Source organism: Tauraco erythrolophus, chromosome 2, assembly GCF_009769465.1.
Source record: "Tauraco erythrolophus isolate bTauEry1 chromosome 2, bTauEry1.pri, whole genome shotgun sequence".
NCBI classification, from domain to species: Eukaryota; Metazoa; Chordata; class Aves; order Musophagiformes; family Musophagidae; genus Tauraco; species Tauraco erythrolophus.
This window is the reverse complement of record NC_141466.1, coordinates 117,870,503-117,885,360: the sequence shown is the minus strand read 5'-3', so window position 1 is coordinate 117,885,360 and position 14,858 is coordinate 117,870,503.

Sequence of the window (14,858 nt, the reverse complement as noted above, 5' to 3'; positions counted from 1 at the left end):
AGCACAGAAGACACATAAAGTAACATCTGCTTTTTTTTTTACTTTTTGACTTGATCCACTAATAAACTCACGTAATAAACCTCTATACTACTACAAGCTATTTTTAGCTTTTTGATTTCTGTCTTTGTATTTTTCAGCAGCGCTAGTGACAGGCAAACCTCAGTGATTTGGAGCCGCATTTCTTTTTGAGATAATAAGTAAGTGGGCACTGAATCTCAAAGCTGGCTGTCGATGAGAAGAGCCAGAGAGAAACAGAAGGGGAGGAAAATCCTAAATTCCCCTGAAATCAACAGGAAAGGTGGATTGATGCTGCCTCTTAAATAACATTGAATGTTGCGTTGTGAGTTAGGTATGGCGAAGTGCTATGCATTTGCTTTCTCAGAAAGCTTGTGATTTTGATGGGCTTGGGATTCTTTCTGCTTGTCACTTGTGTAGAAACTGACAACACTAGATGCTTAAATGTCGTGAGCTACATCCTGGGTTTTACACAGGTAAGTCACTTAGATTTTGGGAGAGGAAGCTGAAACACTTTTATTTACCATTTATTTTTGAATTTCTAAGAGTTCACAATTTTTAGCCGTTTTTCCCTGAGTCCCCAAAGGCACTTTTTAAAAAATATTTTATTTTTATTTTTAAGAAAAGGCTGTAAATTTCAGATAGTTTCATCAGTTATGTACTGTGGATTTTAAATGAATTATCCAAAGACTCAAAAGTAAACTCTCAAGGTTTGGTAGCATTGGAGGCTGGAGAATCCAATCAGAAACTGAAGACAGGAGACGATGTTACATTGACTAACAGTCATTTCAGTTGCTCTTTAAATTGTTGAGAAATTTAATAGATAAATTAGGTTAAATGCGAAAAAAGAAGAATTGCAATATGTATCCTACACACAAGCTTAACAGATCAAACCCATAATCAACTGAAATTAAATATTCAGATAAACCTTCTTTGGTGTGGTGTTTCTGATTTTGGTTGATTTTGGAAGAATTTGCTAAGTGATTTCTTAAAAAGGAGATTTTATTTTTGTATCCCTAGGCTATTTTTTTTTGAGACAAACGGAGAAATGGCCTCTGACTTCAGTGTCAGAAGCAGCACGTTAATAGAGTTATCTGAAAAATCATGCTCCACGCCTCTCAACTACACTTGTGTATTGTTATGAGTTTTTAACTGGCCTCACCTCTGTTTGTGATGCCAGTGATAAAAATGTTCAAAAAAGAAAAAGAAAAATAGATGAGAGTAAATAACATTAGAAAAAAAAGTTAAACAGTTTTCAGTAATTACCTTAATGTTCATCAGCAATGACCAGTGAATATTATTATCACATTAGTAAGAGAAAAATCATATCTGAATTGTTGAACCCCGATTTTCTTTGTGAATATTTTTTTTCATTATTCATCTGGCTTTATTTTTGCCCCTGGGAGTGGAAATTGCTCATTCACAGATATCATCCTATTCTTTGTGCCTTTTGATATCTAAATCTAAAAGGTTATTGGAATTATTTATCACTTCTGCATGCTGAAAAGACCATCTTGCCCAACACTGAAGCCCCAGTGAAGTCTAGAAATGTAACTCACGCAGTGCAGAAGCCTCCAAACATTGATGCGGACTTCGAAAATGCAAAATGATGTCACTTTAAGTTATGGTATGTTAGAACTTTCTAGGCTAGGAAAAACAAAACAAAACAAAAAACCTTCCAGGAAAAGTGATTTTGAATGAGCTTTTCTCCGCTATGAATAGAGCACCCCTTAAAAAGCTATCCTAAACAGCAGTACCCTGGGATGGAAATTGTCGTGATTTAGCCCAGCTGGCAGCTAAGCCACCATGCAGCCGCTCGCTCACTCCTCCCCCTTGGTGGGGTGGAGAGGAGAAAAGTGTAACAAAAGGCCTGAGGGTCAAGATAAGAACAGGGAGGGAGCACCCACGGACTATGGCCCTGGGCAAAATGGACTCAGCTTGGGGACAAAACAATTTAATTTGTTAACAGTTCATTCAGAGAGGATAACGAGAAACAAAACCAGATCCTAAAACACCTTTTCCCCACCTCTCCCTTCTTTCTGGCTCTACCTCTTTCCCCCTCAGCAGCGCAGGGGAATGGGGAGTGGGGGAGTTTGCAGGTCAGTTGTCAAACATTGTTTCTGCTGCTCCTTCCTTAAAGGGGGAGGACTCCTCATACTCTTTTCCCCTGCTCCAACATGGGGCCTCTCCTCACAGGAAAGTAGTCCACGAACTTCTCCAACATGAGTCCTTCCCTCACGATGTGATCCTTGCCCATCAGATTGCTCCAGCATGGGCTTGTCCCACAAAATCACAGTTTCTTAGGATGCAGCCACCCGCTCTGACATGGGGTCCTCCATGGACTTCAGATGCATCTCTGCTTCATTATCAATTTCCAGCAGCATGTAGGGTCCTTCCCACAGAAATAGTCCTCTACAAACCCCTTCAGGCACAGGCATCTCTGCTCCAGCATGGGCTTCTCCATGGGCTGTGAGTGGGTCTCTGCGCCACTGAGTCTGTTATGGCTGCAGGCGGACCGCTTGCACCTCACCACGGGCTGCAGGGCAATCCCAGCTCTGACACCTCCTCCTGCTCCATCTTCGCTGACCTGGTGTCCGTGTGGCTGTTTTTCTCAGATGTCAGTCCTCTCTCTGCTGCAGACAGCCTCAGTGGTCCTGACAGGAACAAACTCTACCCAATGGGCACCCTGAGAGAGAGGTGCTTCAGAGCTCTCTGAGCCATACTACCATGGCCATCTCCACTTGAGTGGCAGCAGACCAGCGTGGGCAGCCGCCCATCCAGGAGCTTCTTCACTGGAGGTCCCACCTGGTTCAGGTTCCTTTGTCCTCTTCTTAAATATGGCATTCACAGAGGTGCTGATTGGCTTGGTCCTGGCCTGAGTGCAGAGGGGCTCTAACCTGGCCAGGGACTGGTCTGACTGGTTTTGGAGCTGGGGAAGCTTCTCACACCTCCTTACAGTGGCCATCTCTGCAGCCCCTCCCCTGCTACGAAAACCCCATCATGTAAACCTAGCACAGAAATGGAACTACCAAAGGAGTTTCCATCAACCTAGTAAAATCTTGCATGGTATTTACAGCCTGCTCGAGTTCATCATCCATCTTGTCTGAAGGGATTTTGCCCCTATTCTGGCATTCATCTGTTATCACCTGAGATTTTCAATCTTGTCACCGTCAGACCATTGCTCTCCACAAAGTGGCCTTTTCTCCTTCTATACCTGGATTGCAGAAGGTAAAGACAAGATAGCAACAGTGGCCATAAGTGATCTTTTAGGAGGAAATGAGAAACATCAGTGGTAGCATAGTGTCTTCCTCTTGATTCCCTTCAGTGCAGCAACAGACTGAGTCCTTGATGGAGAGTCTTTAAATGAAATAAGCATGTTCATTTGATTAATTTTTGTCATAGCATTTTTAACTATGGAATGATACTACTAAAGATCCTGAAGGCATTGTCATGTTAACCTTTCTTTGCTGTTTCCCAGTCGGTTGCCTTTTATCACAACCAAGGCATCACACATAATAACTAATCAGATTCAGTAAGCAGAAGTGCTGTGAGGATGCATTTTAATCAGAAATAGTGAAGAATTTCTGTATTTCTCTCTCTATGCTACAGGGTGACATTTTTAAATGCTCAAAGGGCATGCAGGTCTCCAACTCCTGGTGAAACTCTGTGAGAACGTGATGTGCAGCTCTGATTTGTGTTCTTTGTAGTGACAAAAAAAAACCTCTTACTGTTATTTATTTATTTCAGATCTGGATTTTTATTTTGCTAATAAGAAAATATGCCAGTTAGTGCCACTCAGAAAAAATCCCCTCAGGGAACTGCACTAGCAGAGCTGAGGGCACACACCTTCCAGTAATTATATTTTATTTAAGCAGAACATACAGACATCTTTTAAGATCCCATTATGTGTGGCTAAATAAATGCAACCATTTCAATTATATTCCATTTAATTTGGTAATTACGTGGGTTTCAGAAATTGCCTATGCCTCCTTTGTATATTCTTTTCATACATGTTTGAATTATTTGAATGTTGCAACTGCAAATGTCTATTGAGAGAGAGAACTTGAGTCTTGAGAAAGCTCAAAAACTCTGAAAAGCCACTTTGATATTTTCAGAATTGTTTTGTCCAGGAGATGCTTTCTGCTTACTCGTTAAGGCATGAGTGTTGGAGAAGGCTGATGGCAGTTTCTTATACTCCTAGAGAAATGTGCAATTCTGAAAAAGATGTAATTTTCTACCTCAGGTGAAGTAAAATTCATTATTTTTATAAAGATTACACATAATACTTAAAATTACACACCTTGAACTTGACTCAGTGTTTGGAAAACTAATGTATGGAGCAGTAGATGTATCTGATGTGCTCAGATAACAGATAAGCCTTATTGCTGGGGAGATGAGTTGCAGGGGTCGATACTAGTTGAAATATCAGAAATAATGATAGTCTAATGATTATATTGTTTTAGACTATGAACATAGGCAAACATCTTTCCTTACAGATGGACTAAGATGACTCAAACAGTTGGGTAAAATCCTTTTGCATTACTTCATAGGTTTGGAAATGGGAGGCTACTAAGGAGTGTGAGCACATCTGAAAATATCACTGTGGATGTTAGACATGTAAGGTAACTGAAACTTGGCTACCTCCCACTTGTTTCCTTCTCTTCTAGTCCCTTCCTGTTATACCTCACGCTTATTAGAGCTTCCTAACCTACTGCAGAAGGATATATTTGAAATCTGAGTAATCTAATTTGTGTTGCATGAGGATATAATGCCAAAATTGTCTATCTAGAACCATCCTATTTTTTTCTCTCATTCTGCATCCTGTGATCACAATTCATTAGAAGAAAACAATATTCGGTTCAAAATCGTTGTGTACTGGGGAGAGGTTTCAATGGCTTAGACTCAATGGATCAGATCTCTGAAGCTATCCAAAGTAGGTCAAAACCATTAAAGCTTAAGAGAAACTTTTTCCCTTCTTGAACTTCTCTTGTGCTTACTGCAAGCTAACTCAGTAATGAATCTTTCTGTCTCCCATATTTCTTACCGTTGTACTGTGCAAGTGGAACTAGTTGCCTCATCTTTGCCTCACACCCACGTACTCAAATGCATGAATTAATGCTTAAAACAGGAGCTCAAAACTTGAAATGTTTCAAGGTTGTAGCATCAAGTACGTTCAGTTTGTGACAACATGAGCAACATATATCCCAATTAGAAAGAAGTGAACAGAAGTGGAGTGTGATGATGGCTTATTGACTAGTGACAGGAGGTGAGGATGGATGACAGTAGGTGAAACTTCACCTTGCTGTGGGAAACCTATGGCTTGCTGGAGATTAGCTACAAGAAATAGCTCAGAGGGATTTCTTTCAAAACACAGCTGTTAGCTGACACTGGTTGACAATCCAAGGCAAAACACTTGGATGTGAAGTGCTCTACCTTACTTATTGTACTGTAAAAAGATTTATCTGTCAAGTGCACACTTTGGTAGACAGACGTAGCATAATAAATTTATCATAAAATATCCCTGTGTAGCAAATGTCTTTGTCAGCTACAAAAGTAGTTTGAAGTTGGTTTGCAAAACGTAGACATGTTGAAAAGTTTTTGACACATTAGTGTGGGAAAGTTGTTTTTTTTCTTTTTATTTCTATGAGTCATTAGCCACTGTTCAAGTGGCAGAAGCTGCAATTGAGTTTGTTAGGGCAATATTTGACTCAAATTTACCTATTTTTATAAATGTTAAATATCTTGGTGGTGCTGAAAGCTAACACAGTTGCTACTGGATGAGCAAACCAAATATATTGCAGTACAAAGAACTGATCTCACCCTCGCAGAGAAGTTGTGTGTCTTTTAATGGAGTCTGGTTAGTCTTGAAACCTATAGGAATGTATTCTGTAGCACTGAAGTTTTGTGGAGTAAGCTCATACAGAGACAGTTGTGTGCACTCTGAGCGAGGTGGCATGAAAATGGAATAGCATCTTTAACCTTTGGGAACGTAAACCAAACCTTTTGATTTGTAGACATATGTATGGGAGTAGATGTGTATTTTAAATGATACTATGAGAAGATAATTAAATTTTCTTAAAATTTGTCTCCTAAATTAAGCATTAGTTCATAGGTTTTCTAAACAAAAGGAAAAGACTGAATCCAGTGTATTACATTCAGAGAGGTATGAAAGGAACAAACTCTCAAACTTTATAGGGAAAGACCGAAATCACATCTTATAAAGAAGTGAAATAATTCAACCATTTGCTCATTGATCGATTGTTGTATGAATAAGTGATATGAAAACCTTTAATGCATAGTACTTCTATACCTACATTCTTCTGTCTGCTTTTGTAGTCATCTATCATTTCCACTACAAAATGGAAACAATGATAAAGATGTTTAATACATCTAACAATAGAACCAGGTTATCTGAGGTCTACACAGCACTTGTAAAAAGCTCAGAATACTCTACATAAAAGATACATTGAGATTCAGTTGTTGGATGTTAAGCTTCCTACTGATTTTAACATAAATTTTAAGATATGATAAAGCCAAGAAAACTCTAAGTCATCTATATCATTCAAATCAGTAACTTGAATATTCAAGGCTTTTATTTATATAATATAAAGAAAATACTTCAGAACAGGAATGTACAGTTTCTTTAAGCATTTTTCTTTTTGATTTTTTGTTAGTGCTAAACTATGCAACTGTGCAATTAGGAAATCATAGAATGGTTAGGGTTGGAAGGGACCTCAAAGATCATCTAGTTCCAACCCCCCTGCCATAGTCAGGGAAACCCTCCACTACACCAGGTTGCTCAAAGCCTCATCCAGCCTGGCCTTGAACACTTCCAGGGGTGGGGCATCCACAACTTCTCTGGGCAACCTGTTCCAGTGCCTCAGCACCGTCATTGTAAAAAATTTCTTCCTTTGATCTAATCTAAATCTCCCCTCGTTCAGTTTAAATCCATTGCCCCTTGTCCTATCACTACATGCCCTTGCAAAAAGTCCCTCTCCAGCTTTCCTGTAGGCCCCCCTTAAGTACTGGAAGGCTGCTATAAGATCACCCCGAAGCCTTCTCTTCTCCAGGCTGAACAGCCCCAACTCTCTCAGCCTGTCTTCATAGCAGAGGTGCTCCAGCCCTTGAGTCATCTTTGTAACCCTCATCTGTACTTGCTCCAACAAGTCTATGGCCGCCTTGTGTTGGGGACTCCAGAGCTGAATGCAGTACTGCAAGTGGAGTCCCGCAAGAGCAAAATAGATGGGCAGAATCACCTCCCTTAACCTGCTGGTCATGCTTCTTTGGATGCAGCCCAGGATACGGTTGGCTTTCTGGGCTGCCAGCACACATTGCCGGCTCATGTTGAGCTTCTCATCCACCAGCACTCCCAAGTCCTTTTCCTCAGGGCTGCTCTCAATCCATTCTCCGCCCAGCCTGTATTTGTGCTTGGGATTGCCTCGACCCATGTGCAGGACCTTACACTTGGCCTTGTTGAATTTCATGAGGTTCTCACAGGCCCACCTCTCCAGCCTGAAAAGGTCCTTCTGGATGGCATCCTTTCCCTCCAGCGTGTCCACAACACCACACAGCTTGGTGTCATCAGCAAACTTGCTGAGGGTGCACTCGATCCCACTGTCCATGTCACCAACAAGGGTTTTTAATCTCACCGACGCCAGTACCGACCCCTGAGGAACACCACTCGTCACTGGCCTCCACTTGGACATTGAACCGTTGACCACAACTCTTTGAGTGTGACCATCCAGCCAATTCCTTATCCACCAAGTGGTCCGTCCGTCAAATTAGAGACAAGGATGTCGTGTGGGACAGCGTCAAATGCTTTCGACAAGTCCTGGTAGATTATGTCAGTTGCTCTTCCCTTGTCCACCAATACTGTAACTCCATCTTAGAAGGCCACTGAATTAGTCAGGCACAATTTGCCCTTAGTGAAGCCATGTTGGCTGTCACCAATCACCTTCTGTTTTATCATGTGCCTTAGCATAGTTTCCAGGAGGATCTGCTCCATGATCTTGCCGGGCACAGGTGCGAGACTGACTGGCCTGTAGTTTCCTGGGTCTTCTTTTTTTCCCTTTTTAAAGATGCGGGCTATATTTCCCTTCTTCCAGTCAGTGGGAAGTTCACCACTGCCATGGCTTCTCATGGCCAGACTGCCATTGCTTCTCAACTGTGATGGATAGTGGCTTAGCAAGTTCATCCGCCAGTTCCCTCAGGACCCGCAGATGCACCTCATCAGGTCCCATGGACTTGTCCACCTTCAGGTTCTTTAGATGGTCTCCAACCTGATCTTCTCCTACAGTGGGCGGTTCTTCCTTCTACCAGTCCCTGCCTTTGCCTTCTGTGGTTTGGGCAGTGTGGCTGGAGCTCTTGCCAGTGAAGACTGAGTGAAAGAAGTCATGGAGTACCTCAGAATAGAGTATATTATAGTGATTTTGTTTAATTCAGAAGAAAAGTCAAATTAATGATGTGCATTATAAGTACTTCCAGAACCTGTGGGTTTTAATTTTTTTTTTTTTTTTTTTAAAGATGTTGTTCTAAAGGGACTCTAATCAAAACTACACAAAACATACTATTTTTTGTTCACTTGCTTTGATCTGTGTTGCCTTAAGTTCTGGGGTCTTGCACAGCCCTACATTATGCATTGAGATTCTGACTCAGAAATTCAAAGGACAATTATGTTGTTTATGTATGGTTTTTACCACAAGCAATAAATTGGTCTGAGCAAATCTCAGCTAAACTCTTGAGAAACCTGTTTGCCTTTATGCATTCCTAATAAATAATTAATGCAACTCTAATTGCAGGCACTAAAGATTATAAACTGGATTTTCACATTGAAATGCATATTTTTTTTTTTTAAAAAAAGATGTACAAATTTAAAAGCTGAAAGGGAACATGATGATAATCTAATCTGAACTCCTGTGTATTACAAGTTAAAGAATTTCAATGATTCTTATTTCAAATGTGAGACTTGATTGGTTTTATGTGCATTTGAGTTTCACACTCAAGAGGCTGAAGAGAACTGGACGGGAGCTCTCCTGAGTTGCAGCCCATGTCAGTGACCTCACTGACTATTAATTTTTGCTGAGGCAGACAATATCATCCCAAATGGGTATTGGATTCCATGTTGAAAAGGTGACACAAGAAAATACAGAAAGCAGGTTTTCGGAAAAGTGCAATAGGAGCATCAGCACAACAAAATGGAAAAGTATGTTTCCCCATGAATCAGCAGTGGTTATGAGGGGCTGCTGCTGTTAGTTTGTGTTAGGACATAAGTGTTAGGACAAAAGTTGTTGTAAGGACATTTGGTAAGATGGGAGCTCATGTCAGTCAGGCGAACTTGACTGTGATGGATGTCTGGGGACTTTGACGTTTGTGTGCTGCTATGCCAGATAATAAAATCAACCTGATTTTCTTCAAAATGCTTTGGACATTCATCTTAGTTCTTTGTTGGAATACGTATTTCCCAGCCTGCAAGGCAGCTCTGTATTTCAGTTGTGCACAACTGTTACCTGGGACAGCTTTGTTCCACTAAAGTGTTATTTTTTGAAGACAGTGAGCGAGGGGAATTCACATTTCCATCTAGCTTCCTCTGTCACCAGGCTGTGCCATGTTGACAGTTTCACTTTTCCAGTGGGGCAAACGTACTGTGTTTCTGCTTGCTTCAGGTGCCCAGTATGATTGTCTGTACTGGCTTCAAAAAGAAACAGCAAGAAGTAAACCAGAAGGCCAATAAGCAACAGTGAATGGATCAGGATTTTTATTTAATTTTAATGTCTTATTTCTTTTTAAACAAAATTTTAAAGCTCTAGGAATTGTATGTGTGCTTGGCTGCTTTTTCTTTATTTTTCTTTCCTTCAAGGAACCCTTTTAAACGAGGCACTGCTTGCAGATGCATTTCTTAATTAATTGTGAATGTGTAGTGTGGTGACAGCTGCAGAGGATGTTGCCTTTATCCTGATCACATTAAAATGAGTTGTGTTGAATATTCTATGATGCTTGGGGAAATTGCTTAATCCTATTACTTCTTGGAGAAGATTGAGTACCTCCTAATGTGAAATACGAAACCTCAGAGCTGCACAGCGCAACTGCTGCCTCTGAGAGTGCAGCACAAAACGTATAGGATTTCTTCTAATGTGAGTCAACAATGATTTCTAGGCTTGTTTATCACATAAATGTTATCTGGCAAATTATTAGACAGTTGCTATGGAAACAAAGGCCTACTAGAAGGATTTGTTACCATAAGTAGTTAAGACAATGCTCAGACCTGCATCCCTGCTGCAAACAGTCAGCTCCTAAGGATGGAAGAGACAGATAACAAAACACCTATTTTTACTGATAACAAAACAATTTAGAAATATTTATCAGCTGGCCTTTGCTTGTCTAGCAAATACATAGATATATTAAATGAAGTGCAAAGGTGTGAAAACACTAAAGAAAAATATTCTTTTATCTTATTTCATATGGTTCCAAAAGATAATATAGACATTGATATCTACTAGAGCACAGTGTGTAAGACATGGAAAGCCTGGACTGCTCTGTAGTGTTTCATGAAACAAAATGACAATATGTTCCAGGTGGAGGTAATATTAATTGCTGATTGTTGAACTGAATAGAAAGTAAAATAAGGTGTTTGGAATTGGCGTCTTCCTTCTGATGAAAGGTATGATGGAAATATTGCAAAAGGGGAAATGAGTCCCGTTCATGGAAAAGACGAACTATATTTGGGTTGCTCTTGATTATCTTCCTTATGGATCAGCAAAAGTAGCGTCTCCACTTTCTGTATTTATCTAGTAAAGAAAGGCAGGGTAGTGTTTTGGAAAAGCTCAAATTTTCGTGTAGGTTTTGGTGTCCTCAGTGCTTATAATCTTCTAAAAGGTTTTATAATATTTTGTGTTTGATCCAGACCCCGAATTGAGCAGTTATCTGAACCCTTCAGATGTCATTTTGGAAGATCTAGTCCTTGAATTTGTAGAGAACACCTTAGTAGATGTGAATGCTAAAAGCAAAAGCAACCCCCATAAACACCAGAAAGTAAAAGATCACTTTAGTTTTTTTCTTACTCTTGCAGTTTTGAAGCCAATAGTGTATCTAGAAGGCTGGGTTGTTTTTCTCTTCTTGGAGCGAGGAGTCCCACTGTTCTCATGCATGTGATTGGTGTTTCTGTGAATATGATACTGAAGCATTTTCCTATGGCAGCTCCTGACAGCACAGCGCTCAGCTTATGGAGCAGCAAGCCGTGTTAAGCACAGGTAGCAATTACAGACATGCAAGAGGGAGAGTTCTGTGGCAGCAGCACAACCGAAATGGGAAGTCAGGTTCCAACAAAACGGACTCAGTCATGGCAACTGACACCAGCTGAAGCGATTTCCCAGTGTCCTGAGCATATGGGAAAACATGTAAGAAATACAGTTGGGCAGAGACTCTGTCATCACCTGTATGATGTGCACAAAAGGGACAAGAAGGTGACATTCATTGTGTGATTTTATTTATTTATTTATTTTTCCTTGCAGCTATGGGCAGCAACAGAACGAAAGATGAATAGGCTATTGATCTAAAAGCAAACAGGATGGCTGTTTATTTTAAAATAAAGTTAGATGCTCATACACAGCCTAATATATTGCCACAAATTGTGTTGTAGCAATAAAAGCCAGAGGCACCGGAGGGTTAAAAGACTAAAGCAGATTTATAGAGCTGAATTCCTAGGCACTGAACACATATGTTAAATGTGTGGGAAAGGGAAGATGACACAACTTGTGCTAAGACCAGAAAAAAGCAGACAACAATATCCATCATTGGGTTAAAGTTGCATCAGATGTTTAGGAAGAGAACAAGTTTTTTTGGCAGGATAATAAGAACTAAGGAGATTTGGAGACATCGTCCCGAGAACAGGAAAGCCCTCAGCAGAATAGTGAATTGAGCTGAAAAAGCTCAGCTTTGCCACACAGTTGATGCCCTAGGATAGATCCTTCTGTCCAAAAGGCAGAAAGAGAAGAATTGCACAGACCTATTGCTTTGGAAACTGGTGAGCAAATAGAAGGAACAACAGGATGGATACATTAATTTTTTGCTCTGGGGAAAAAGGAGGACTAAAGAAAAACACTTTCCACCACCTACAATGGAAGACATTTTTGGAACTGTGATTGATGCCAAATATATCTCTATATACATTTTTTATATATGTATATATATAATTTCTTTATTATTATTTTCTACAATGAGCAAAGCAGTAGGGTTCTGGCAGCTCTTTATAGCAAACTGAGCTAGTCTTTGTGTGTGTTCAGCACCTCCTTTGGGGAGACTGTTTACTCCTGCTGCTCTTTGGATCATGTTCAACACCTGAGGTGTAACACATTTTTGATGGTATAGAGGGTTTTAGGTTTACATAGATAATTTTTAATCTAGGGAAAACCAGTAGAAAAATAGACGCCCAAAGGCAACCGGACATTTTGGTAAGGATGAGAGTTTTGGCTTCAGATAAGTAGTAAACTGTGTATGACATAAGTAAGCTACAGGACAGAAATTAATCCAGCAACATGTATCGGTGAGTCTTCACTAACACACCTGTCCTATAGTCAGTGAAAAATATGCAGAAATTCCATAGTTTGAATGTGGAGGGAATTTGGGCCATATCTTATAGACTTTGAGGTGTTGCAATGTTAGCTCAGGGAATGAAATTCATGACCTCTAGCACGCTGAGGCAGAGGCTTCAAAATTAAATGCTAGAAATACCAGAGAGAGGAGCTTCGTTTCTGAAATACAGTTCTATTATTCTTCTGAAACTGAGGCAGGTATTTGCAGTCTTCAGTCAGGTGTAATGTAAAACTGGAATGTCACAGCCACTGCAGGCATCTGACAGAGATGACAGGCTTGTCCTTTGATTTGAACGCAGAATCAGTGACGGCTGCATGGCAGTAACAGCAGCAGGAGACAGGAACGGGGAGACTGGGGTTAAATTCCCTCCTCAGTCTGAGAAAATCACCTATATATTACCTGCTGTTAGGAAATTGTCTTCACCACCCACTTACATTTCCCTAGAGATCATCCATCATCCTTCGTATTGAAGTAGGACATTGGATTGACAAGAATCCAAGGAGGAAATTTCAAGGGCAGAAAGCAAGCAGGATCTTGACCTTAATGTCTAGGAGTAAGACATGCAGCTTGAGGAGACCTAGATTTTGAGTCGCCGCTCCTGAGGGTGTTTGCCTCTTAGTCACTGGATAAGCAATGCAAAACCTCTTTCTCTGATCAGGTCTATAATTGATGGAGGCTGTGGTTTCTGTGGTTTTGGTTGAACACAGTGCTTCAGTGTACTTCTAGTGTTGTTTGGTGCTTCATGGCTTTTGTTGGTGGTTTGGCTATGGTCACCTGCTCTGCAAATTCTAGACCACCTTGAGGAAAAAGAGAAGTACCTGGAGACAAGGTCTGTCTGTCAAAGATGAGAATGCCTCTGGATATATTCAAGAGCAGATCTTTGAATGGCCAGAGTTTTGCAGTGAAGTGTAAAAACCTGCAGCCTCTCATATACCTAAGCAGGTTGGGTAGCAGCTTTGTGCATGTGTGATGCAAATTTTGGATTCAGGCACACAATTTCTGCCAATTTTGTATCTGAAATGTGTCAGTATTACTTTGAATCCTGCCTTTTGTGCAGAATACTACTTCTTTAAACAATTAAAACTGTGAGCACTCTGTGGAGAGAATAATGTCCGGGATGGAAGGAGTGTCTCCTTGGTGGAGTTTTGAGAAACTTTTTTGTCAATATGGATCAGCATGTTAATTTTGCCTCTGGCTATTCAGGACTGTACCTACTATTAAGCAATTAGATTAGGATGCGATTAAGAAGGAAGGAATCACTTCCAGTCTAAATATTGTTGATTTTGTCAGCTTTCCCAGTTTCCGAAACCTGGATGCCCTTCATGGAAACAGCTGCCTTCTGATGAGCTCTGACGTGTATGCTATTTTAGAAGCTTTTTTTTTTTTTTAAATATACATATGAGTGCTTATACGTAATATCTTCTATACACATGTATAGAGATATATGAAGATATTTTTAATCATGTAAGCAGTACTCCAGTTCATTTTAAGGTGCAATTTAAGGTATGACACTAATGAACTACTACTGATTTAGGAGGAAACCGCAAAAACAGAGCTGTTTTGGTCGCAGCAGTAGTTTGATATTAGAAATGCGTTACTTACATTTCCTGTTCTTGCTTGAATTCTACAAACATTTCATTCTCCTTGAGAATTCACTTTTTTTTTTTTTAATGTATAAGTTTAAATGAAGTGAAATTCCTTCTTGCCTGCTTTTGCATAAACACCAGAATAGATCTGGATTTTTCATATAATATATGTGTGTGTGTACATACGTATATCATGTATATCACATCAAATCTACTATAAGAGCTGTAAAGACTGTATGTGATTTTGCATACACACATTTGCACATATTTGACTATTAGAAGTAAATATAGCCAAAAGTATCTTCTGAAGCAACTTAAAAAGCTTAAAGCTCATCTCCTTTTGGACTATAATGCCACTAACATGCCTCCATACCTAACTCACTTTTGAAAACAATTCTCCGTAGTTATTGCAGTGTATGTGAGCATTTTTCTCTTGGTCCAATTTTGCTTAAACATTTGAAAACCTGCACCTACTTCATTTCCCTCCTAAAGTCGGGGTTTCATATTCCCCTATATGATAGCAAATGGCATTATAAATTATCTTGAGCCAGGCAGAGCAGTATGAAAAAAGAAAAGAAGTTGCTGTCCTTTTCTGCGTAGAGGCCAGCTGCTTCACTAAGTCTGGTATAGAAGACTTGGAGCTCAGAACGCAGGGTTTCAGGGAAGAAA